Here is a 22,858-nt window from a genome sequence, read left to right as displayed (position 1 = left end):
GATGATGCCTGCCCACGGGGGAGTGGGCCGGCCAAGTGCAAGAAGGCAGCCCATTACCACCACGGGGCCCTTCTGATCTTCTTCCCTGGCCCCCTGCCCTGCTGTCATTCACATCCCAAGTGATCATCAGGTAAATAATTCTTGCTCATAGAAATGCAAATTGCTTTCCGGAGGCATGCAACCGATTGTTGTTCTGTGGATACTGACTAGACTTGCCAGTTTTTGCAGCTATTTGTAAATTCATTCCAGCATACCTTATTTGACTATATATGAGAGGTACTTCGAATTCTCCTTTGAACAGGTTGTAACATCTCACGGGGTCCCTCACTAATTAATGAGTTAAATACAATCTTGACACGTGTTCACTTTATTTCTGTGTGAGAGTCATGATGGTACTTTTTCAAAATAAATTATCCTTGAATACTCCCAAGACGGCTGGCAGTTACTCATCTGGAAACTGGGAAGGCGGGGGGCTCGGGGCATGGTGCGCCCCCACTTGTCTGACCGGTCCCGGTGCTGCTCATATGGCATGGCCAAGGCGGTGGGGGACTTCCAGTGATCTCTCCCAACAGCTGTTGCACAACGTTGTTGCTAACAGAAACATGGAAAGACATCAGGTTCCGTCCTGAGGAGAGGCCCCAGCCCCACATTCTGAGCAGAAAGGGACCTCCCTCTTCTCAGTCATGCCCAGAACGTGGGCTTCACAGAAGAGGGATCTGGAAAACAGGGTGTGAGCTCAGGATCTTTATGCTGGACCCCTCTGTCATTCGAGCTACAGTAATTAAGCCCCTGCTATGTGCAAAGTGTTCTGAGTGCAGAGCCAACCAGGAGCGCTCCCCTTTTGGGTCTCTCTCAACTTCCCTAGACCTCTGCTCTGCTGTCACTCACGTTCCAGCTGCCCCCAGCATCAGGTAGGGACTTAAGGAACCAGAGAGACCTTATGTTCCCACCACACCCTGCCCAAGCAAGCCTAGCCAAAGATCCTCCTGTGGGAGGCAAAACTCTCCAGACTCCAGGGCAGCTGCCTGCCTTGACACCACAGCATCCCCTGGGAAGATGTCCTTACAGTGGGGTCTCCTTCCCCAGATTAGAAATTGGCACCCTTCCCCACCAAAGTTCCTGAGTCTTTAGAGTCCCCCATGTGGTTCAGTGGTAGGTGTACCAGAAGCACATCAGACAAAGCGAGGCTGGAGCCCCTGCTCCTCCACAGGGTGCTTGCTGTGTGACCTTGGGCCAAGGGCTTCACTGTCTGCTTTGCCACATGGAGAATGGGGACCATAACAGCCCCTGCCCCATAAGGTCGCGAGCAGTAAATAGGACCATGCCGGAAAGCCCTAGCACAGTGCCCAGCACACACTGAACTCGGAATAAATGCTGGCAGGCATCAGTGTGGTTATTAATTATTAATCTACCCCCCCATAAAAGGCTAAGTGGGGTCAGAGTTGTTAATTCCATCCTATAAACCGGCTAATTGAGGTCCAGATGATAAGGAGATACAAAGTGTCTCTAAATGTAAGTTCAAGTACAAAGTCAGAAAACCAGAATTGCGAGCCCCCCTGACCCAGATTTGAATTCCCCTCTTCAGTTTCACAGGGAGGAAGACGGGCAGGATCATCTAAAGAGCAGATCAGGCAGAACAATAAGAATGACCACAGAGGCCCGGCCACCCAAATCCCAGGAGCCCTGAGCCCAGTTTGCTGTGTCCACCACAGTGTAGCGAAGGGCCATGCAGGAGCACACTGCTCCCAACGCTGGCTTTGGAACACCAGGTACTCCTGCTGGGGAGCAAGGGGGGCAAGAGGTCCTGCACCAAGGGGCTTCCGCTCAAGATGCTCTACCCTATTCCCACCCCACCTCCTCGGGGCTGCACCAGCCTGCTGGGAGCAGTACATAGGCCTCCTGGGAAACAGGTGATCTGAAAGCCCCCAGAGGGGCTCATTAAAGAGCTTTTTGGAGGCTCCAGCTGCAAGTTCACAGATGGATGGATGGATGAATAGAAATGTGGACAGAGATTGTCCCAGGAGACCACAGCCCCCCTGCTTCCCCTCTTTCCAGTCATAGCAGACAGGACAGGGATAAAGGGGGAACTCCCAGAGGAAGGGTGTCGGAAGACAGAGGAAGCCAGGACCGTAGGGGGAGGGGCCGGGATGGGACCACCTCCTCCTGTGGGCCTGGCATTGTGCTAGTAACAACAGGAGAGCCTCTGCTTGATGCCTACTCCGTCCCTGACAGTGGTCCAGTGGCTTTCCACCTGCTATTTCATTTATCCCCCTCACCACCATGGTGTTGCTGTTATTATCTCCAATGTACACATTAGGAAACTGAGGCCCAAAGAGGTTAAATAACTTGTCCAAGCCAAGACTGTGCATACAAGATCTTATTGAACTGTGCTCACGATGACTCTATGGTGAAAGAGACTATTTTTATCACCATTTTATAGAGAAAGAAACTGTGGCTCAGAGAGGTTAAGTAACTTGCCTAATATCACACAGCTAAGAAGAAGGGGAAAATATGACTTAGGACCTGGGTTTTTCGGTGATTTCCCACCCCAAGTTTGGGCTTTAATCGCCAAGTCATACTGCCATCAACCCTGAGATGTAGTATCCCCAGATTATCTTTTAGAGGAAGAAACCAGGCTTTCAAGGGCCAAGTGACCAGTCCAGGGCACACGGTTAGTGACACATTAATCAGCACTGGAGCCCAGCCTGTCCCCATTCTCCAAAGACCACTGTTTTCTGGGATACCACAAGGCTGCCACACGCATGGAGGCTACATCTCCCCCCTCGCACCAGGCCCTCCCAAAGCAGGAGGCTTGACCCCTCTCTATCTCCAGACACAAGGTCCCCAGCTAGGAGTGGCTCAGGGAAGAGATGATGCTTTCTTAGGCACAGCTGCCTAAAGGCAGACTAGCAGACTCACAGTAGGGTTTCCCAACCCTGAGGTACCCCATCAGACTACAGGGAAGGACTGGGGTGCACTTGGTAGGCTTAGCAGGTAGACAGGAGCCTATCTGCGGTAGGCCTCGGTGGATCAGATCTTAGAGAAATTTCACAAAGTTCTGCCCAGGTCTCAAGAGCTCCCCTGGAATCCTTGACCCCTGAGAGCCTCCCATGCCCCCTTGGACTTTACCCCCCCACACACACACCGTCCCAGTGAGTCTGAGCCTAAGGACAAGTGAGGACTTGGGGAGTGATCTGGCTTTCAATCTCGCCTCTCTCTAGTCCCCTCCTCATCTGCTGGGTGACCCTGGGGGGCAAGCTTTTCTACTGTGGGCCTTATTTCTGCAGGGGGGAACAGAGGGCCCCCACTCAAGGCCCCAGACACATGTGGCCAGGAGGTACTTGCCTCAGCTAAGGCAGGCAGGCCCAACTCATTCCAGAGCCACCTCCCCCCGCCCCCCGCCACTCACAGGGCGTCACAACGGCCTAGGAGACCCTCTCAGAGAGGGACTCACCCCCACTGCCTGCAGCCCAGTGTCGTGGGCCAGACAAAGCACCCGGGGTACAGCGGGAGAGAGAGGGATAGAGGGGAAAAGAAAGAGGGGCCGAGACCAAGACATGGGGGAGAGAGAAATGACAGAGAGACAGCACCAAATGGACAGAGAGATCGAGAGGGAACAGAGAGAGAGAGAGGAGCAATAGAGACAGAGATGGAGGAGAGATAGAGACAGAGACAGTGGAGATATAGAGAGAGACAGAGATGGAGGAGAGACAAAGATGGAGGACAGAGAGAGAGACAGAGATAGAGACAGAGCTGCAGGCTTACAAAGATAAAAGCAGAGAAAGGTCAGCCAGAGATGCAGGGAGGCCGAGAACACAGAGAGGGGTAGAGACACCTGGGCAAAAGCAAACAGAGAGGGGCGCCTGGGTGGCTCAGTGGGTTAACGTGTCTGCCTTCGGCTCAGGTCGAAGAGTCAGGAGACTCTTCGGCTCAGGTCAGGAGATCCCAGGGTCCTGGGATGGAGCCCCACATCGGGCTCTCTGCTCAGCAGGGAGCCTGCTTCCTCCTCTCTCTCTGCCTACTTGTGATTTCCGTCTGTCCAATAAATAAAAAATCTTAAAAAAAAAAAAAAAAAAGCAAACAGAGAGCTGAGGAAGCCCGCCAGGGGTAGCAGGGGCTAGTGGACTGGGGAAGAGGGGGAAAGGTGAGCCAGGAGAGCAGAGGCGTGGAAAGGAAACAGACAAGATGCGGAGGACACAGAACGGACCGGGGCCAGGAGACAGTCCAGCAGCGCAGGGGAGGCGCGGGGCCAGTGTGGCCAGTGTGGCCAGCGGGGAGCCGAGCGGAGGCGCCCCGGCCCCGCCTGCCTGGGCATATGGCTCCTGATTTCCTAAAGGCACAAGAACGATCACCATTCATCTCTATAAATAATTTTATCCGCTGAGCCTCCTAAATGGGTTCTCTGTGTCTACGAAAGCTTTTAAAAACCATTTGCTTGGTAAACATGCAGGCGGCAAACAAAGACCTCTTCCTCGAAGAGGGAGGGGAGGCTGGGAGACCAATTAGGCCGAGGGGGTAATTAAAAGGGAGAGTGCGCTCCGCTAGGCCCCTGCCCGCCTCCTTCCCTCCCAGGGCCTGGGAGCCAGCTGAGGCTGCCAGTCTGTCTCCGACAGAGCACTCCCCGGGCTCCTCACCCCACTCCCCACTATGCTCCTCTCTTCCTGGCTCAGCGCTCACAGCCATGCCCTGGGGGGGAGCTGAGAGGGACACCCCGAGGGCACCAGGGCCATTGCCCTGCCCTGAGCCAGCCCATCCACCCACAGAGGGCATCTTCATCCCCACAGATGCCTGAGCCTGGTATTCCTAACAGTTCACAATGTGCTTTGTTTGTCTCTAGCCCTGGCCCTCCTGCTTTCCCATGCCCTACAGCCTTTAGTCTAAGGCATTCTTGGTCACTGCTGTCTAAAACCGGACAGAGGCCAGTGCCCCCCAGGAAGTTTTTCATCCCTAACTCTAAACCCCGATGTGTAGTGCCAGGTCCAGACCCCCCCCACACACCAGGGCTACCCGTGGATGTGGACATCCTGCTTTGTCAATATCCTTCCTGAATCTTCCACTAGGAACTGGACTTGGCCCCAGAAGAACCCTCTGGCCCCTCATCTTGGCTCTTGCATCAGCAGAGCCTAGGAGAACATCTGCCTGGATAGCTATACCTTCCCCCAAAAGACTCACTGCTGCCTGCTGTCCGCTGTCTATCTGTTAAAGCCCCCAGGTCACCATCCCTCCTGCTGCTGGGCCCTGTCTTGGCTCTTGGGACACCCATAGCGGGATGCCCCCTTTGTCCCTGCTAAACCTCACCTTGTTCAGTTCTGGTGTTTGCTCCAGTCAACCGAGATCCTCGTGGACTCTGACTGGAGCATCCAGTTTATTCCCTAGTCCTTCCTGCCTCTACTCCACTCTGGCCGCTGGGCTCCTGAGCTCCGATGGGGACACTCTGAGTGTTGTTGGGTACAAGACAACCCCATCTCCCCTGACTCTTCAGGGGTGATCCACGCGTGGGCTGCTCAGGCTCCTTGAACCGCCCACTGCCAGCAGGCCTTCCATTCCTACCGCACATTGTTGCCATCGCGCCAGAGGGCCTCACTGGGGACCCTGGCTTCATAAAACATGCCCCCCAATGGCCCCAGGTGGTCCAGTGGTGCCAAGGCACCTCCAGCCAGCCCTTTCTGACCCCCAAGCACCCCACAGTTCCCCGACTCTATGAACCTAGAAGTCACACAGACTTCAGATAGCAAAGAGGGCTTGAACGCCAACCCCCAACCCACTCCCAGCTACAGCTGTGATGAAGCAGGAGCCTGCCACTGTCAATGGCCGGGGTAGGGTGGGGAGGAGGGTCATGGTTGACCGAGCATTCAAGAGCTCTCTGCACACAGGTCATCCAGGAATGTGGAAGTTAGGGGTTCCCAACCTCTACCTGATCAGAAAGGAGGAACTGAGAACTCCAGCCAGCCTTCCTCTGAGTCCCAGGTCCAGTAGGACCAAAGTGGAGGATGCACAGGACAGAAGTCATGGGATAGAATTTACCCTGGATTGACTCTTGGAAGAACGAGTCCCCTGATGGTGGACATTCTAATTCAGTGACTTGTAGAGTGAATAAGCCCAGGAATTTTGTGTTTGAGTGCCGCTCTGTTTCTTAGCAGCTAGACACCCCCGAGAAAGTTACTTAACCTGTCTGAGCCTCTGTTTTCTGACGTGTAGAATGAGAACACTACCGCCTCCTTCCAGGGGTCATCTGAGCATCTGTCGAGTGCCCACAGCATCCCAAGAGCCCGAAGAAGACTGCTTCCTTTCAACCCCATAGCGTGGAAGCAATGGGTCCAAATGGTTTTCAAAAACCCTGGGAACCAGATGTTTTAAAAGTAATTTGGTGCATAAAATGTTTATTTGATAAAGCCTCCAGGGGTGCACCCCATCATCAGATACATTAACGTGTCTGCAGTGAGACTTGTGATGCTTCACATCAAGCAAAATAAGTAAACTCGGTGTTCATAGTCTCATGTCAACTCAAATCAAATCTGTCACCAAATGAGTTTCGAGAAACAGCTCAGTTTTCAGGGACTGTAGGCTCCCTGAATTCCAGGTAAGGAATTTGGACCTCTGTCACTGTCCCCTCACTCAGAGGCAGAGGGGCAGAGGTCCACTGCATTTGGTATGTGTGGGCTTCATTGTGAGCCAAAGGCAAGCATGGAGAGGGAGGATTCAGGACAGAGTGCCTGCAGTGACCGAGGGACTGGGGGTCCGGGGCATGGCTTCACAGTGCTCTGGAAAAATCTCTCCACCCCAGCCCCCACCGCAGTCACCAGGCCAAGGGCACAGGCTTGAGACCTCCTCCTGCCTGCCTCCCCCCAGCTCTCCCCTCCAGCCCAGCCCAGAGGCCAGCCCCTTCCCCCAGACGCCACCCTGCGTGCTGAGCGGTCCCCAGGCCCAGCCACCCCCTCTGCTCAAGCTCCCGCCCTGAAACCAGGCAGCTTCCAGACATGATGTGTATTAGTTTCCTGTGACTGCCGTAACGAATGACCACATACTTGGTGACTTAACCAATACAGATTTAATATTCTACAGTGCTGGAGGTCAGAAGTCTGAAACGGGTCTCACTGGGTTGACACCAACATGTCACAGGTCTGGGTTCCTTCTTGGAGGCGCTAGAGGTCCCCGGAAGATCCCTGGCTTATGGCGTGGAGGGCCAGCGGAGCCCTCCCATTGTGTCATTTCACTCCTGCCTTTGCCATCACATCCCCCCTGCCTCTTCTGCCCTTCCCTTCCATGTCAAAAGGCCCTTGTGATTACTCTAGGCCCACGTGCATAACGCGGCACTGTGCTGCCTCGTCGTAAGCTTAGCCAAGAACGAACAATTCCATCTGCAGCCTTACTTGCCCTTTGCTGCCATCTAACATGGTCATCGTTCCAGGGGTTAGGATGCAAGCATCTTGGGGAGGCTGCTGTCCGTCTACATCCTGCCAGCCGCCACAGAAGCCTGGAACGCCGCGTAATGAGGGCAAAAAGGTCTAGGCTAGCAGGTGAGGTCTGCCACTTAATGCTGGGCTGGAGCTAGGCAAGTAACTCCACCTCCCTGTGCCTCACGGGTCTCATTCATGCAATACCTATGCGAAAAATACCCCCTCTAGGCTGGTCTAAGCTGGAGATAAAGCAAGGGTTTGTCCTCCCTCCAACCCTCTGTTCTAGTAGGAAGGAGAGGGGAAAGAACCGAATCAACATACAAAAGGTCAGGTGGTGGGGATAACTGTTATGCAGGAAAGTTAGCAGGGAAAGGGGCTGAGGACTGAAGGGTAGGGTAGGGTGTTATTTTAGGAAAAACGGTCAAGAAAAGCCTCTAGGGTGAGGTGACACTTGAGCAAAATGAAGTGAGTGGATCAAGGCCTGTGAGTGTCCAGGGGAAGCAGGTTCCCGGCAGGCAGAAACAGTAAGTGCAAAGGCCCTGAGGCGCGAGCGTGCCTGCAGTGAGTGCTTAAAGAGCATGAGGGAAACCAAGATGGTAGAAGGAAGCAAACTGTAGGTGAGGACTTTGGAGAGGCAATGGGGACCTCAGTGAGTAGGACGTGCCAGCCGCAGGAGGGAGCACATTGAGTTTTATGCCAAGCGAGATGGTCAAGTTGAGCATCATAACTTTGGGGAATTAAGGTTATGTACAAATACCTTGCACTGGGTCTGACATATAACAGTCACTTAATAAACTCGAATTCTTAACCTCCAGGACAGAGACCATGTCTCCTCAGCAAGTTGGGCAGTCCCTTGGGCTGTGCTGTGCCCAAGGGGATCCCCCGCAGCAGGGCACCTTCAGACTGCGCACCCACCCCAGCCACAGCCCAGAGCCCGGTCGTCTCCAGACGAGCTCCAGCGTCCGGGTCTGTGTTTGTGCAACATTTCCCTGCAGCCCCCATGGTTCTGTTAGTTTTCATTGCTCCTTTATTAATTGGCTTTTCTGTTCTTGGGATTATTTGATTTCCAATTAATTGCATGATGACAGCAAGGTTTGTTTTTGTTCTTTTCTTTCCCAGCAGAGGGGCAGATGCTGCAGAGCGGGCCAGGCTGGCTGCTCAGGGCTATCTGGCCTCCTCAGGGACAGCCTTTCTGCTTCCCAGGAGACAGAGGTGGGAGGCCAGAGCTGTGGGGGCAAAGGGTAGGGCCACCTTCTGGGTTTACAGCCAGAGCCTGGTGCCACAGATTCAGCTAAAACCCTAGGTTGGTTTACGGGTGGTGTATCCTTGAGCCAGCTGGGCCGGGCCTGGAGCACAGGCTGACACTCAACCTCAGGGGCCGGAAAGCAAAGTGGGACCCGTGGGGATCCCAGCTTAGACAAAAGAAGCTTCCAGGGAACTTGCCTGGGGCCAAGGAGCCAGCCTGAGGCAGGACTAAAGCCAGATCCAGAAGATACTACAGGCAGACCTCCTCTCCTCCCTGGGCGAGCCCTGCCTTGGGAGCTCTCAGACTAACAGTAACAGGCAGATAAACTGACAGTGAATTCTGAAGGAAGAAGACAGCCCTGCCCCACGGCTGAGTGAAAGATGCAAGTTAAAAAAAAAAAAAAAAAAATCCTACAGGGTGTTCCCACTTTAGTTAAATAAACTACACACACACAGACACACAGACACAGACACAGACACAGAAACACACACACACACGGAAGGATTCATTCCTTTAACAGATATTCACCGGACCATTGTGTGCTGTTTCTCATCTAGCTACTAGGGAACACAGGGTAGCAAAAAAAAAAAAAAAAAAAAAAAGAAAGAAAGAAAGAAAAGAAAAGAAAAAGAAAAAGTAAGGTCCCACCCTCGTGGAACTTACATCATTCCAGAGGGAGAGATGGACCCAAGAGGAGTAAATCAGCAGTTTCTAATTTTAAACAATAATACACGTTGTGAAAAAAAATAATAATAATAATAAGGAGTGTCGCTAGAGAAGAATTCTCCAAGAAGGTAGCATTTTTTGGAAACTTAAGTATGAGGAGCTGGTTATGTGACCATAAGGCCAAGATTGTTCCTGGCAGACAAAACAGCCTGTGCAAAGGCCCTGAGGTGAGAAGGAGTTTATTTAGTGTTTAGAAGCCAGGTAGAAGCCTGGTATGTGCATGATGGAGGGAGAGGAGGAAGGGAGCAGAGGGTGAGGTCAGAGAGGAAAGCAGAGGCCGGCTCAGAAAAGGTTTTGTCATCTACAGTATGGAGTTTGGATTTTATGTTAAGGGAAGGATTTTAAGCTATGTAAAGAAAAAGGCCTGGAGGAACACCTGTCATGCTCTGAACAGTGGTTATCACTGAGAGAGGGTTGAGGGGCAGAAGAGGAAAGGACAGGATATCAGAGACAGCAAGACTAATGTCAAGTTATAGGGTGGGATTTAAATTTTGGGCCACTCACAGCCTCAGAGGGACCCAGCTTCAGGGAAGCAGGAGGCCTCAGCCAAGTCTGGGGTGGAGACAGGGCAGGGAGCAGGGGGGACAGGGTACCCAGACACCAGTGGGAGAGGCCACTGGACAGGGAGATAAGAAGGATCTAGAAGCTGGGTCTAGCCCCCGGGGACTGCCAGCTTATAGCAGACAGCAGACTGGTCTCCCCAGACCGAGCAGAGAACCAACTCTATACACTGGGCGCTCACGGTGGAGAGAAGGAAGAGTTAGGTGAAGAGGTAGTAACCTCCAGATTCCAGGTACGGCATCTCTAGGAATCATTTCTACATGCATTCTTTTATTTAGCAAGCACATATTAAACACTCAGGAAGTACCAGGCGCACCCTCATCATTGAAGAGGGAAGACCTTCTTGGACCCTGCAGCACAGCGATTACAGCAGTGTAGACAGACGGGACCAACCCTACCTCCTGAAGGAGGAAGGCGGAGGGAAGGGAATTCGGGGTACACACCACGTGCTGGACACCCACTGGGCCTCTTACATTTGTGCTTCATTTAATCTTCAGAACAACTCTAGGTGGCAGAATTATCGATCGCGACTTACAGATGAGGTCCCTGCAGCTCAGAGAGGATAAGAGATTTGCTCAAAGTCACACAGCTCTTAAGTATGAGCCAGAATAGGAACCCAGATCTGTCAGGATCCAAACGCCGGGCTCTTTTAATACCACTGTGCTGGGAGCTGGAGGGCCCCTGTTTTTGTGGGCTGGGCCATGCAGGCATGAATCTGTGGATGGCTGGGGTTCCTGGGTGTGGGGATTCCGGGACAGGCTCCTCAAGACTGCCGGTCCTGGGGATAGGGAGCATGCTAGGGAATCTGACAGAAGGTGCCTCCTACATCCACTGGGGACCTGGGCCCGGGCCCTTGCAAGGAGCATCCAGCAACCCTCTGAGCTGCCTCCTGCCCTTGAGGCCTTCCGTCTGGGAACCCTCAGAGCCTTCACTTCAGGCTCCATCTGCCCCCTTCCCTTCCACTACATCTGGGCTTCCGAGGCACTCGAAAACTTCAGCGACCCTCCGTCTGCATACAACCCACAGAGTTACATGTGATCTGGAAGCACACCGTTCCAAACCCTGCCCAACCTGGTCCCCATGCCTCGGACTCCTCTCTAACACCTGCCCCCTCCCCGGCACACATGCACCATCCTATAGCAAGCCAGAGCCGCCCCCCCGCCCCCAGGGCTTGCTGGTGCCAGGAACATAAACCCGCTGGTACTAACTAACTCAAGGGAGTTTCATGGAAGCAGAACAGGATACCTTGGATAGGGTCTCCAGGGTCATATCAGCCTCCGTCCTCTCTCTACTATCCTCTCCTGCTCTTCATTACACGCCGGCTTTTTCTGCTTACTCAGGGCCCCATAGCCCTAGGCTGGCAGGCGGCTTTACCTGGTCTGCCCCCAATCTCTGCCGCCATGATGGGCTTCCTGCCCGCTCACCTCCCCACCATCCATCTGACTAGCTCTGAGTCCAAATTCCCAATTCCCAGGAGCAGGGCTCTCTGCTTGGCTCAGCATACCGTAATCCAATCAGCTGTGCCAATAAGAGCCAGAGTTCCCTAGACATAAGACTGGACTGTCAGAGGGTCCTGGGTCTCTAGAATGAGCAATGGGCCTAGAAACTATAGCTGACATCGGGCCACCTCCTGTTCCTCCAACAGACCTACACTTGCCCGCCTCCAGGCCTTGCGTCATGCCATCCCTTGGCCTGGAACACCCTGCCGACAAATCTTTGTCCTTCGTGGTCCGCACCCAGTGACCTGATTCCTCCAGTCCTCCAGTTAGTTGACAACCCTGGTCCCCCAATCACTTGAGATGGCCCCGTACACCCCCACCTCTGACACCATGGCCACGGCCAAAAACTCACTCCTGGCCTGCTCCGGCTCTTCCCGACATAGCCTGGTTCGGTCCTGCCTGGCCCCAAATTGCACTGGGCACAACATCTTTTGTGCCAGTCCTCATTTTGACCCCAGTGGCTGGCACTGATGTTCAAGCAAATTCTACAAGAGGAAGCCGATGCAAATTCTGAGCGGAGGCTGCCTCACTGGCAAAAGCCATTTGCAAGGCTTTTCCTCAGCAAAACTTACTCCTTCTCTAGACTGAGAAAATTTCTCACCAGTCCAGCCTCCGAGCCACCCCCAACCCTCAGACCAGCCATATTTGGCCCGATTCCTCCAGCTGTCCCCCACCTGCATCTTCCCCTGTTTCCCACTCTGAGGCCTACCTGTTTCCTGTCTAACACCTAATCTGGAACTCCCCCACCCCCTCCCCACACCTGCAACACTTTTTAAATCAGAGATAACAGATTCCAAAAGCTCAGATGCTAAAGATAATAACCCTCCCCCCCAACCCTCTTTGCCCACAAAGCAGGTTGCACTCAGACTTTCCATTCTAAGCCCCATTAATTTTTTTTTCCCCCTCTCTCTTCTTTTTTAAACACAGGGTAATTTAAACCCTCTTTTCACGGATGAGAGGCTTTCAACTTTGGCACTAGAACCTGGGTTTGATTCATTTTTTGATCCTCAGAATAGATTTTTTTTCCCGGCCAGAGGGACCCCCTGATCCTCTGGGCCAAGCTGGAGCTTTCACAGAAATGATTGCTCAGGACCCAGGGAGGAGAGGTGACCCGTCCAAGGCCACACAGCACAGGAAGGGTGAGAACCCACATTTCCTAAGGTCCCTTGTGTGGCTTTCTCTCTCCTCCCTCTCCTGCAGAGGGTCATTTTTTTTTTTTTAAGATTTTATTTATTTATTTGACGGACAGAGATCACAAGTAGGCAGAGAGGCAGGCAGAGAGAGAGGAGGAAGCAGGCTTCTCGCTGAGCAGAGAGCCCGATGTGGGGCTCCATCCCAGGACCCTGGGATCATGACCTGAGCCGAAGGCAGAGGCTTTAACCCACTGAGCCACCCAGGTGCCCCCATTTTTTTTTTCTTTTCAAAGATTTTATTTATTTGTCAGAGAGAGCGAGCGAGAGCGAGCACAGGCAGACAGAGTGGAAGGCAGAGTCAGACGGAGAAGCAGGCTCCCTGCGGAGCAAGGAGCCCGATATGGGACTCGATCCCAGGACGCTGGGATCATGACCTGAGCCGAAGGCAGCTGCTTAACCAACTGAGCCACCCAGGCGTCCCCCCATTTTTTATAACATGCACAAACCACGCACTTAAAGAGAAAAGCAGGAGGTAATAGGACCAGCAAGTGGCACCTGAGAGAAGGCAGAAGCTGCACAGAGAGCAGCACGAATATGAGGACAGTCCTGGGGTAACCCGCAGTGTGAGAACCACAGCCACCTCCAGAGCCCCCTGGCGCACCAAGCAGGACCTTGGGCACTGAGCAATAGTGGCTCTGTTGCCTCTATTCCCCCAACCCTCCCAGTGAGGACTTGCTCTGTGCCAGGCACGATTGTCATATCCAGCCCTCCCACAGCGGCACCATTCCACTCTGCCCACTCTACAGATGAAGAAACTAAGGCACAGAGAAACTGAGCCACTTGTTCAAGATCACAGGCAAGTGGGAGACCTAGAACTGCAAGCTGTCCGGCCTCAGAGCCCACGCTCCCCCCAGTACTATTTTTTGAAAATCCCACAAGCTGGGAAGCTTGTGGAGAGGTGGAGAGGGTCAGAGTAGGGCTGGGGGGGGTGGTCATCTCATCCACTGAAAAACAACACTGTTGGTCACAAGTGCTAGGTCTGAGCAAGCCGGCAGACAGCTAACCTTGCTTCCGGCCAAGGTGGACCCCAGCCCGCGGCACCCGCAGATCAGACACTTGCCTGGGATCTGGCCTTTCTTCTCTCCCCGCAGATTCTCGCCCTGCCTGTGTGCATGGCCCAGCTGTGCCAAGGCCAAGGCACCTGGACGCCCCCAGAACAGGCATGGAGACTAGATGGAAACGCACATACTGCACCAGGAGCACGGAAGGACCTCCCCCCCCATTCCAGAAAGTTCTGGATAGGTGGAGGAAAAAGGGGCAGAGGAGGAGGCTCTTGCCAGAGAACATGGAAGCTGCACTCCTGCAGGGCTTGGGTCTGAGGAGGATTCCCCCAGGGATCAGAGCTCAGCCAGAGGAAAAGCCCACAGTCCTGTGCTGGCTGCCAGGGACCTGTATGACCCAGGCCCTCTAACCTCAATGACCTTACGTCCTACTTTAGTCCAGGCTGCTCGCCCCTCCCCAGTCTCATGGGCCACCTCCCCATTCCTCACACACCACATGCTCAGTCCTGCCTCTGGGCCTTTGCAACTGCGGTTCCCTCCGCCTGCACTTCCTCTAGACATCACATGGCTGGTTCACTTTCTTCCAGTCTTGACTCACATATCATCCTCTCAGAGAGCCCCCTCCCCCAGCAACATCAGTTAGAATTGCAAGTCAGCCCCACTATGACCTAACCCCCCTTCCTCGTCTTTTCTCCTTAATACCTCTGGCCATCTAGTACAATATATTTTGTCCTAATGCATGGATGTGTTTGTCTGGGAGAGCATGGATTTCGTCCAGCTTGCTTTATCCCTGGAGCGTCTCATCCTGCCTGGCACACATGTGCACCCTCCCCGGGTCTTTGCCTTCTGAAGGTGGGAGCCAGCACCACCTGGGACACAGTCTGGGTCCATGTTCGGAAGCGACGGGAGGATATCACAACCATGCACCTGTAAACCCACCCAGCCGCAAGCAAGTGTGGGAGTGAGGGCGGCGGGAGCCAGGCCAACCCAGGCAGGACATTTTCGCTGCGTGGTCCCAAGGATCATGACCATTAGGACCGCCCATTTGTTCCCACTGCAGCACAAGCAGCTGTTCCATCAGGAGGGTCCCTAGAAGCCACGGAGGGTGTGAGTGCGAGGGAGGGAAAGGAGAGGGGAAAATTTAGAAAAAGATATGCAGAGTCAACAGGCAGCCAGAGACTGACGGGAAAGCAGAGGGGGTGAGCGGGAGAGCACAAGTTGCCGAGAATATCTCACAGTTGCTGGAACACGGCCGCACCTCATGCTGCTGGAGTTCTTGCTGCATGGATCACACGCGTGGACTTGGAAGCACCCGTCCCCCTCCTGCTGCAGCGCGGGCTCTTGGGAGGGGGGCCAGCACTGCTCTGACCTTGCCCTCCCACGTGCCTCACTGGTGTCTGGCGGGCAGCTCCAGCCGGCCGCCTCTGAGGACCTGGCTAGCTTTGAATGGGACTGAAGTGGCCAGGCGGGGGTGGGAGCAGCGGGGGGCCCCTCCTAACCCCTTGCCCTCCACCCTCTGGAGACCTCATCCAAGGGCTGCACCACATTGTCCCTCTGGGTGTCTCCAGCTCTAATGTTCTCTGGATTTAGGAGGGTTCTGTCCCAAATCCCATGACCTACCTCCTGAGGGAGGCCGCTGTGCCCTTCCCCGGAGGGAAACTGAGTAACTACCACAAAATTCGTGGTGTGTCCCACCCTGCTGCTCACACCCTACTTCTCCTGGCGGGATGTGTCAGCTCTCCGGAACCCGCCCTTCACTTTACGTCGGGTCGCTGTCCACTCCATTCCACAGCCCCTCGCTCAGGGCCAGGGCACCCCACCCCCAAGGCAGTCTTGCCCCCTTCTCTCCTGCCGCCACATCTCCACCGCAGAGACCATATTACCATGCGGCTCTGATTTCCTCCCCTGCTGCACAGCCTTCGACGGCTCTCGAGGCCTATGGGATCAGGCACAGTCCTTCACGGAGCTTTCTAGGGCCTCCACAATTCAGCACCACCTTCCCTTTCCAGCTGAGCTCCCTTTCTCATCCTCTGTTCTCCAGACCCTGCGCTTTCCTGTCTCTGTACCTTTGCTCACGCTAGTGCCCTCCCGCCAAGTGTCCTCCCACACCGATCATAACGACTCATCCTCCAGGGACCCAGCAGAGGCCATCCTCCCTCTCCCCATCAGATCTTCCCTGACTCTCCAAACGGTTGGAACATTCGACCCAGGCCTGCCCTCTGCCCCTTGCCTGCAGTCGTTATGGACATCACACAGGAGCATGACGGAGACTATTTCTGACGGACGTTTGCACACTCGTGTATACCAGCCAGGGACCTGCGCCCTCTGGATGCTCCACACTCTTGGTAGAATAGGGGTGTCAAAGACCCAGCCCGGGACAGAAGTCCCCACCAACGCCGGACTGTGTGTCCTGTTCCAGTCACTGCCCCGGCTCATTCACACACTGACTGACTTCACCCCACGACGATCCTGTGAGGCAGGCACTATTACTACCCCTGTCTTCCAGATGAGAACACTGAGGCTCGGGGGACCTCCTGAGGCCACAGAGCTGGTAGCAGAGCTGGGATGAGAGCCCAGAGGGTCCGGCAGCCTAGCCTGCCTTCTTAGCAGGTGTACCTACTGCAGCCCCCCCATCCCCACCCAAGCCCCTGGCCTGGCCACGCCCAGCTCCTGTACCCTCCTGGCCCTGCGTCTCCTCCATCAGGAGCACAGGAAACCCAGCTTCGTCCAGGGTTGGGCAGGGCAGGGCTGGTTTCTTGGAGTCACTCCGTGATAGGCTGGAGAGGGGAGAGCAGTTTGGATTACTGACTCTGAGCTCAGAAGAGAACAAGAGCAGAAGGGCTGCACAAAGCAAGAGAATGAAAGGATGCCTCACGAGAGAATGAGAGAGGGCGAAGGTGAGCGGAGGCTGGGTCCAAATGCTGGAGGGGTGATGGAGGGCAGATGGGGCGGTCTCCTCTATCTCCCCCTCCAACAACCCCAGCCGCACCAGCCACACAGCCAACCCCAGTGCAAGAAGAATCCGCCTCAAAGCACCTGAAAAAAAAAATGTGCCAGCAAGAGCAACTGGCTTCTCCCTCTTATTAAATCCCTCACAGGGCTGTGGGGCCCCACATCAACAAGAGGGGTTCTAGGAAAGAGCAATTAAGGGCCCCCAAGGCTGTATTTACCTGACATCCAGCATCTGGATGAAAAGTGAAAAATCATCATCGTCAAGGTGGGGTGTTTTTTTGTTTTTTTGTTTTTTGTTTTCAGTACAAAGCTCTGGGTATTTAGAAATATCTGAGTGATGGGCTGGCTGGTTGTGCTTTTCGTCCAGATGTTCAGCATTCCCTAGGTTCAGGCTGACAGCGGTTGCTGTCGTGACAGGCTCGAGAGGAGGAGCCTAGGGGATGGTGAGAGAAAAGCGGTGGTAGTCCTGCCCTGTGGAACCTTCTGCCCCCTGGCTCACTCTGTCTTCACCACCTGCCCCTCGGCTGGGAAAATGTGCTCTCCCCAGCCCCCGCACACAGCCTCCAGGTTGCACGGAGCTGAGAGACATTGACGTTCATACAACATCTTCCGCTGGGAATCAGCAGGCCCTGCACAGAATTAGCTGGCATCTTACGCTCCTGGATTATGCAGGCAGCGACTTTGATTGAATCTGGCAACCAGATTTATGAATCAGTCGATATTTATTGCGGGGAGCAATCCATCTTCATGTCTGGTCTGTACACACAGAGCCCCACTCAGGGCGCACCCGAGGCCCTGGTGCTAAATGGTGGAGCGGTCTCAGTGAACACATCTGAGGGAGGGGGCCACAGAGGGATCTGACACCAATCAGAAGGGAGACAGGATATAATGTGGGTAGGTGTTACTGGGTAGGGGTGGCAGTGGCAGCTACCATATTCATCCCATGTTTGTCCCTGTCTGCCCTTCCCAACCTTCTCCCAATGCCCCACCCCATCTAACAGAAGTTAACTAACGGTTGCATTATTTGAAGTCAAACAGGATGTAAAATTGTGATATAACGCATTTCAAAGTAAACTGAGAGAGAGAGAGAGAGAGAGAGGTGTGTGTGTGTGTGTGTGTGTGTGTGTGTGTGTGTGTGCGCGCGCGCGCGTGTGTGTTCTAATTATCTACTCTCGTGTTCCTTCCCCTGCCCACTGGTCCAGTTATTCAAGAAAAGAACAGCCTGAACTCCCAAGCTCAGTCTTGTGATGGACCAATCATAGAGCTGAGGGTGTAAGTCTGGCCTATGAATGGCCAGGGAAATGGCTACTCGGGAGTCTCTCATTTGCATGCCTGCACTGATTGGCTAAACCACTGCCCCCTGTGGTGGAAAGCAAGCTCCCAGTTAAGTCGGAGGGAATCCAGTTATCAATCCACGTGAAGGCTTTCGGCTTATTTTGAGGTCCAGGAAGGACGCTCTGTTACCCTTCTGAGCTTCTTAGCCTAATTGGAAGATGGGAAGGAGGGGCAGAATTTAAGATGTGTGGGAAGAGAGGACAGAGGTGCTACTCCCCAAATCACCTTCTGCTGCCCCTTTCTCAGCCCTAACTCTGCCTTCTGCCCCCAACACTCATTCCTTTGTCCCCATCTCCCAAGGCGACCCCCTTATGGAACTGTGACCGGAAGCCCACCCGCTCAAACCCTTCCCCACGTGGAGCTTCTTGTGAGAAATACAAGACACTAGGGACACTGAGAAGGGAAATAGAAATGTTGGGAGGAGATTATAGTTCCCACCAAATCACACAACAGAGCATCTACAGCAGGAAGGTGAGAGACCCCTGGCCCTTTGGCATGTCCTCAGCCTCCACACCTGGGATCAGGGAGGCTGCTGGCAGCTGGGGCCAGGGGCTTCTGGCGGGAGGGGCTGGGCTGGGGACTTGGGATCTGACACCATCTCCACCCATTCACAAGACCTGGCCCTGAGGTTGGGCTGGGGAGGGGGGGGGCTGCTTTCTTGCCTTACAGAGACAGTAGGTCCCTGGGAGGCCAGGGCAGGCAGGAGGGGAGCCAAGGCAGCTCAGAAACTAACCCCACAGATGGCACAGACAAGAAAAGGGCTGGGCCAGCCCACCTGATGGGAGGAAAATGGGAAGCACCCAGAGGAGATAAAAGACAACTGCCCCCACCCAAGGGCCAGGGTACTCTTACTAGCTCTCGCTCAACCTCCGGTCAATTACTTCACCCCCGAGACCCCTAGAAGATGAAGAATCCTTCTCAGACATCCCCCACTCCCCATCCCCCACCCACCCCTGCCCAGAGCTAGTCCAACAAGACAACACCTGCGAAGGGCTGGAATCTTGGGGACTCCAAGGACAGAATCACAACCCATGGGTAAACTGACAGGCACTCAGGCATCCTCTCAGTATGTAGAAGCTTTCTCTATTCAAAGCGTCCAGTAATGGAAGCAGTTAAGGTAGTGATCGAGCACAGATCAAGCATTCAAGCCCAGTTTGGACCATCTGTTATAGAGTATAATTTCTGGACACTTGCATGCACTGGATGAGAATTTTGGCATAATCTGTTGCCTGCCTCCAACTCTTTGATTCTGTGATTCATTCATTTAGCAAATGTTTATTGGTTACCCGCTAGCCCCAGCTTTGTCCCTAACTACTCGTTTCCTCTCTCAAGCCAGTTTCTGTATATAAAGTGAGGGTGTTGGGCCAGTGGCCCTCTAAGGGCTCTTCCAGCTCTAACAGGCTGCCTTGTTCTAAATGCAATCACAAGGAACCACAAAGCCCGCCCTCCTCCCCTGAGGCTCCTTTCTCCCTCTTCTTCCTACACGACGGATAACTTAGCAGAGTTGGGACAGAATGAACTTCTCCTGGCCTGGGATGCTGTGTGAAACAGATGGCCCTGTTGCCATGGAGACCAGGGGGCTATGTGTCCTGGGGGGCTGGGACTGGGTGGGGGCTAAGTCAGGCCCGGGTGATTTACTCCTGCAATAGCCCAGCCTGGAGTCTACAGGACTGTTAAACAGGAGTGGCTCTAGGCAATGGCTCAGCCAGACAGATCAGAAACCACTTAAGATGAAAGACCCAGAACATCTCTGCCCATGGATGCCTGCTACATCCTGGTTCCCCACCCCCACTGCACAACTTTAGGCCAGTCAGGCCCTTTCTGGTCTAGGAGATTTGACTCCGTCTTCCCACGGGCAAAGCTGGAGGAGCACACAGTCTGTCCTGAAGGACTGGGGATAGAGGCTGCTCGGGAAGGGACTCTCTGGGGATTGAGGGAGACTGACTTCTTGGGCTTGTTGGAAAAAAAGAGTTCTCTGCCAATCAGCCCTGTGCAACCACAGGTGGGCTGCCCCAGGAGGGAGCAAGCTCCCCACCCCTGGAAGCATTCAAATTGGGCTGAGAAGATCCTCTGTCAGAGACTCTCAGAACAACTTCCACATCAAGTAGGAGATTCTAAAGGCGGCTCTTCTAATTCCGAGATCTTGTGACAGCAGAGGCAGCGGGATGGGACGGTCTCGAGCACACACTTTGGAGTCAGACAGACCTGGGCTCAGGTCCCAATTCGGCATCTTACTTACTGTGTGACCTTGAGGAGTTAACTTTCCCTGAACATCTATTTCCTCGCCTGCGAAATGTGAGTCATAATACCGGCTTCATGGGATTTTGGTGGGGGGGAGGATTAAAGCGAAACAAGGCATCTAAAGTGCTTAGAATAATATATTGCACATTTTAAGTACCAAATAAGTGGCGGTTATCATTATTAGTCTGTAATGAGTAAACCTACGCAGAAACGGGAGCTCCACAGCTGTCTGGATTGGACTCAGCCAAGACGCCTGGCTCCTGATCTGCCATTCACCCTGTGATTGTGGGCAGATTTCTTTCTTTTCTTTTCTTTTTTCCTTTTTTTTTTTTTTTTAGTATAGTTGACACACAATGTTACATTAGTGTCAAGTGTATGACATAGTGATTCAACATCTCTATACATTACGCTCTGCTCACCACACGCATAGCTACCATCTGACCAATTTCTTAAAAAAAAAAAAACTCTCTGTGCCTCAGTTTCCTCATCTGCAAAATGAGGCTAATAAGTGCTTACCTCAAGGGATTATTCTGAGGATTGAATTTGCAATCCATGCAAAGGGTTTAGAATAGAACCTAGCACAGAACAAGTGTCCCAGAACCTGTGTGCTCATGTCATTGTCCCTAGCATCTGGTCACCAGTCTCAGCTCTGGGTCACCTTCCCAAAGACTGGTTCTTGACCGGGCTTATTCAAAGATCAAAGTGGGTTTTTTTGGTTTTTTGTTTTTTTGTTGGGAGGGTGAGAACAGGGTTTTGTTTTTTTTGTTGGAAGGGTGAAAACATTTAAATTCTCCTGTTAATAAATTTCAGTTATACACCAGAATGTTATCAACCACAGTCACGGTGTCACACATTAGATCCTCAGGCCTTAGTGATCTTATACCTGAAAGTCTGACCCTTTTACCAACCTCTTCCTATTTCCCCCACTCCTCAGTCCCTGCCAACAACCTTACTTTTTATTTCTATGGGCTCAATTTTTTTATTTTTTTATTTTTTTATTTTTTAGCAAAGAGTATCTGTCTTCCTCTGTTTGGCTTATTTCACTTAGCATAATGCCCTATCTGAGGTGAGGGAATGTGTGTTGCTTAACTTGAGGGAGGGAATCGGGTCACCATGTATACGCATATCATCATCATACCACTTTAAATATCTTATAATTTTGTCCATATACATCAATAAAGCTGGGGCAGTGGGGAAAGACAGACATAAAAAACACTGGCGAGGACGCAGAGAAAATGGAACCTCTGTACACTCTTGGTGGGAATGTAAACTGGTGCAGCCACTATGGAAAACAGGAGGAAGGCCCTCACAAAATTAAGACTACTCTACGATCTAGCCATCCCACTTCTGGGTACAAAGCCAAAGGAAATGAAATCAGAATTTTGAAGAGATATTTGTACTCCCGTGGCCACTGCAGCATTATTGATAGTAAGCCAAGACACAGAAACAACTTAAACATCTACTGCGGGCGAGCGGTTAAGGAAGATGTGGTACACATACACCACGGAATATTCATTGACCTTAAAAAAGAACGAGATCTTGACCTTTGCGGCAACAGAATGGCATGTGAGGACATTATCCTAAGTTAGGTAAGTCAGACAGAGAAAGACAAGTACTGGATCCTCTCACTTACATGTGGAATTTTGAAAAGCCAATCCTGTAGAAACAAGGTAGAAACACCTTGGAGCATGATGGTTGCCAGGGGCTGGGAGGTGGGGAAATGGTGAGACATCAGCCAACGGGCACAGACTTCCCGTTACAAAGAAAATAAGCTCTGGGGACTGAATGTACAGCATGGGGACGACTGTATTAGCTGCAGAAAGAGTAGATCGTAAATGTTCTCACCATAAAAAGGAAATGGTAATTATATGAGGGCATGGGGGTGTTTGCTAACCCTCCTGTAGTGATCGCTTCACCATGTATACACGTATCAGACCATCACGTTGTATGCCTTAAACCTGCACAATATTATATGTCAATTAAATGTCAGTAAAGCTGGGGGGGCAGGAAATAAAGATCAAGTGAGCGAATGAGCCAGCTGTGAGGTGAACAGGAAACCCTCCATGACAAGAAGCGTCTGTGAGCACCTGCCCTGTGCTGGCTGACAGGATGAACAGCAGCCGCTCTTGGAGGGCTTATGCAGAGTTCAGGCAACCAGCACTTTCAGGAAGGAACAATCAAAGAAAGGGTCATGATATCCCTGACGATATAAGCAGTCAGGCTTCCTGGAAGAGGTGAGAATTGCATGAGGCATGAAGGAGGGGTGGAAATTTGGCAAGTGTCCACAAATGGGGGGGGGGGGGGGGGGGGGGAGCCTTCTGGAAAGGGGATCAGTGAGAGCCAAGACCCAGGGTAGCAGCACATGGCCCTTCTGGAAGACTGTGAAGGACACACAAGGATAGGCCCCAGGGTTCTCTACAGGGCATTTTTTGTGTGAGGTCTCAACCTATCAGTGGTAATGCTATGGGCTAGAAATGCCTGGGGGCACTCACCTGGGCCTGCGTGAGCATCCTGCAGACGTCTCCCCTTTCCAAACCAACGTCATGACTAGATCAGCCCTTGTGGTTCTCATTACAATTGCAAGATATGCTTCAGCAACAACCACCAGAAAACTTTTAAAAAAAGAAAAAAAAAGGATTATTTCTTATAAGACTTGGAAACTACACAGCACACCTGGGGCCACACGGTAAAGTCACAAGTGGAGAGA

The 22,858-nt window shown here is 52.8% G+C and overlaps 1 long non-coding RNA gene across 1 annotated transcript in view; it reads right to left on the bottom strand.

Moving 5' to 3' along the window:
• Positions 1-397: 397 nt before the first annotated feature.
• LOC132004172 (uncharacterized) overlaps positions 398-22,858 on the bottom strand; it is a 43,591-nt gene continuing 21,130 nt past the window's right edge. The window contains exons 3-4 of the long non-coding RNA XR_009400437.1: positions 22,644-22,763; positions 398-591 (exon numbers count right to left, since the gene is read on the bottom strand). This is a non-coding gene — a long non-coding RNA (uncharacterized LOC132004172). The remainder of the gene's footprint in view (positions 592-22,643; positions 22,764-22,858) is intronic.

The sequence above is a fragment of the Mustela nigripes genome, chromosome 16, assembly GCF_022355385.1.
Source record: "Mustela nigripes isolate SB6536 chromosome 16, MUSNIG.SB6536, whole genome shotgun sequence".
Classification (NCBI taxonomy): domain Eukaryota; kingdom Metazoa; phylum Chordata; class Mammalia; order Carnivora; family Mustelidae; genus Mustela; species Mustela nigripes.
This window is presented reverse-complemented; position numbering and strand designations above follow the sequence as displayed.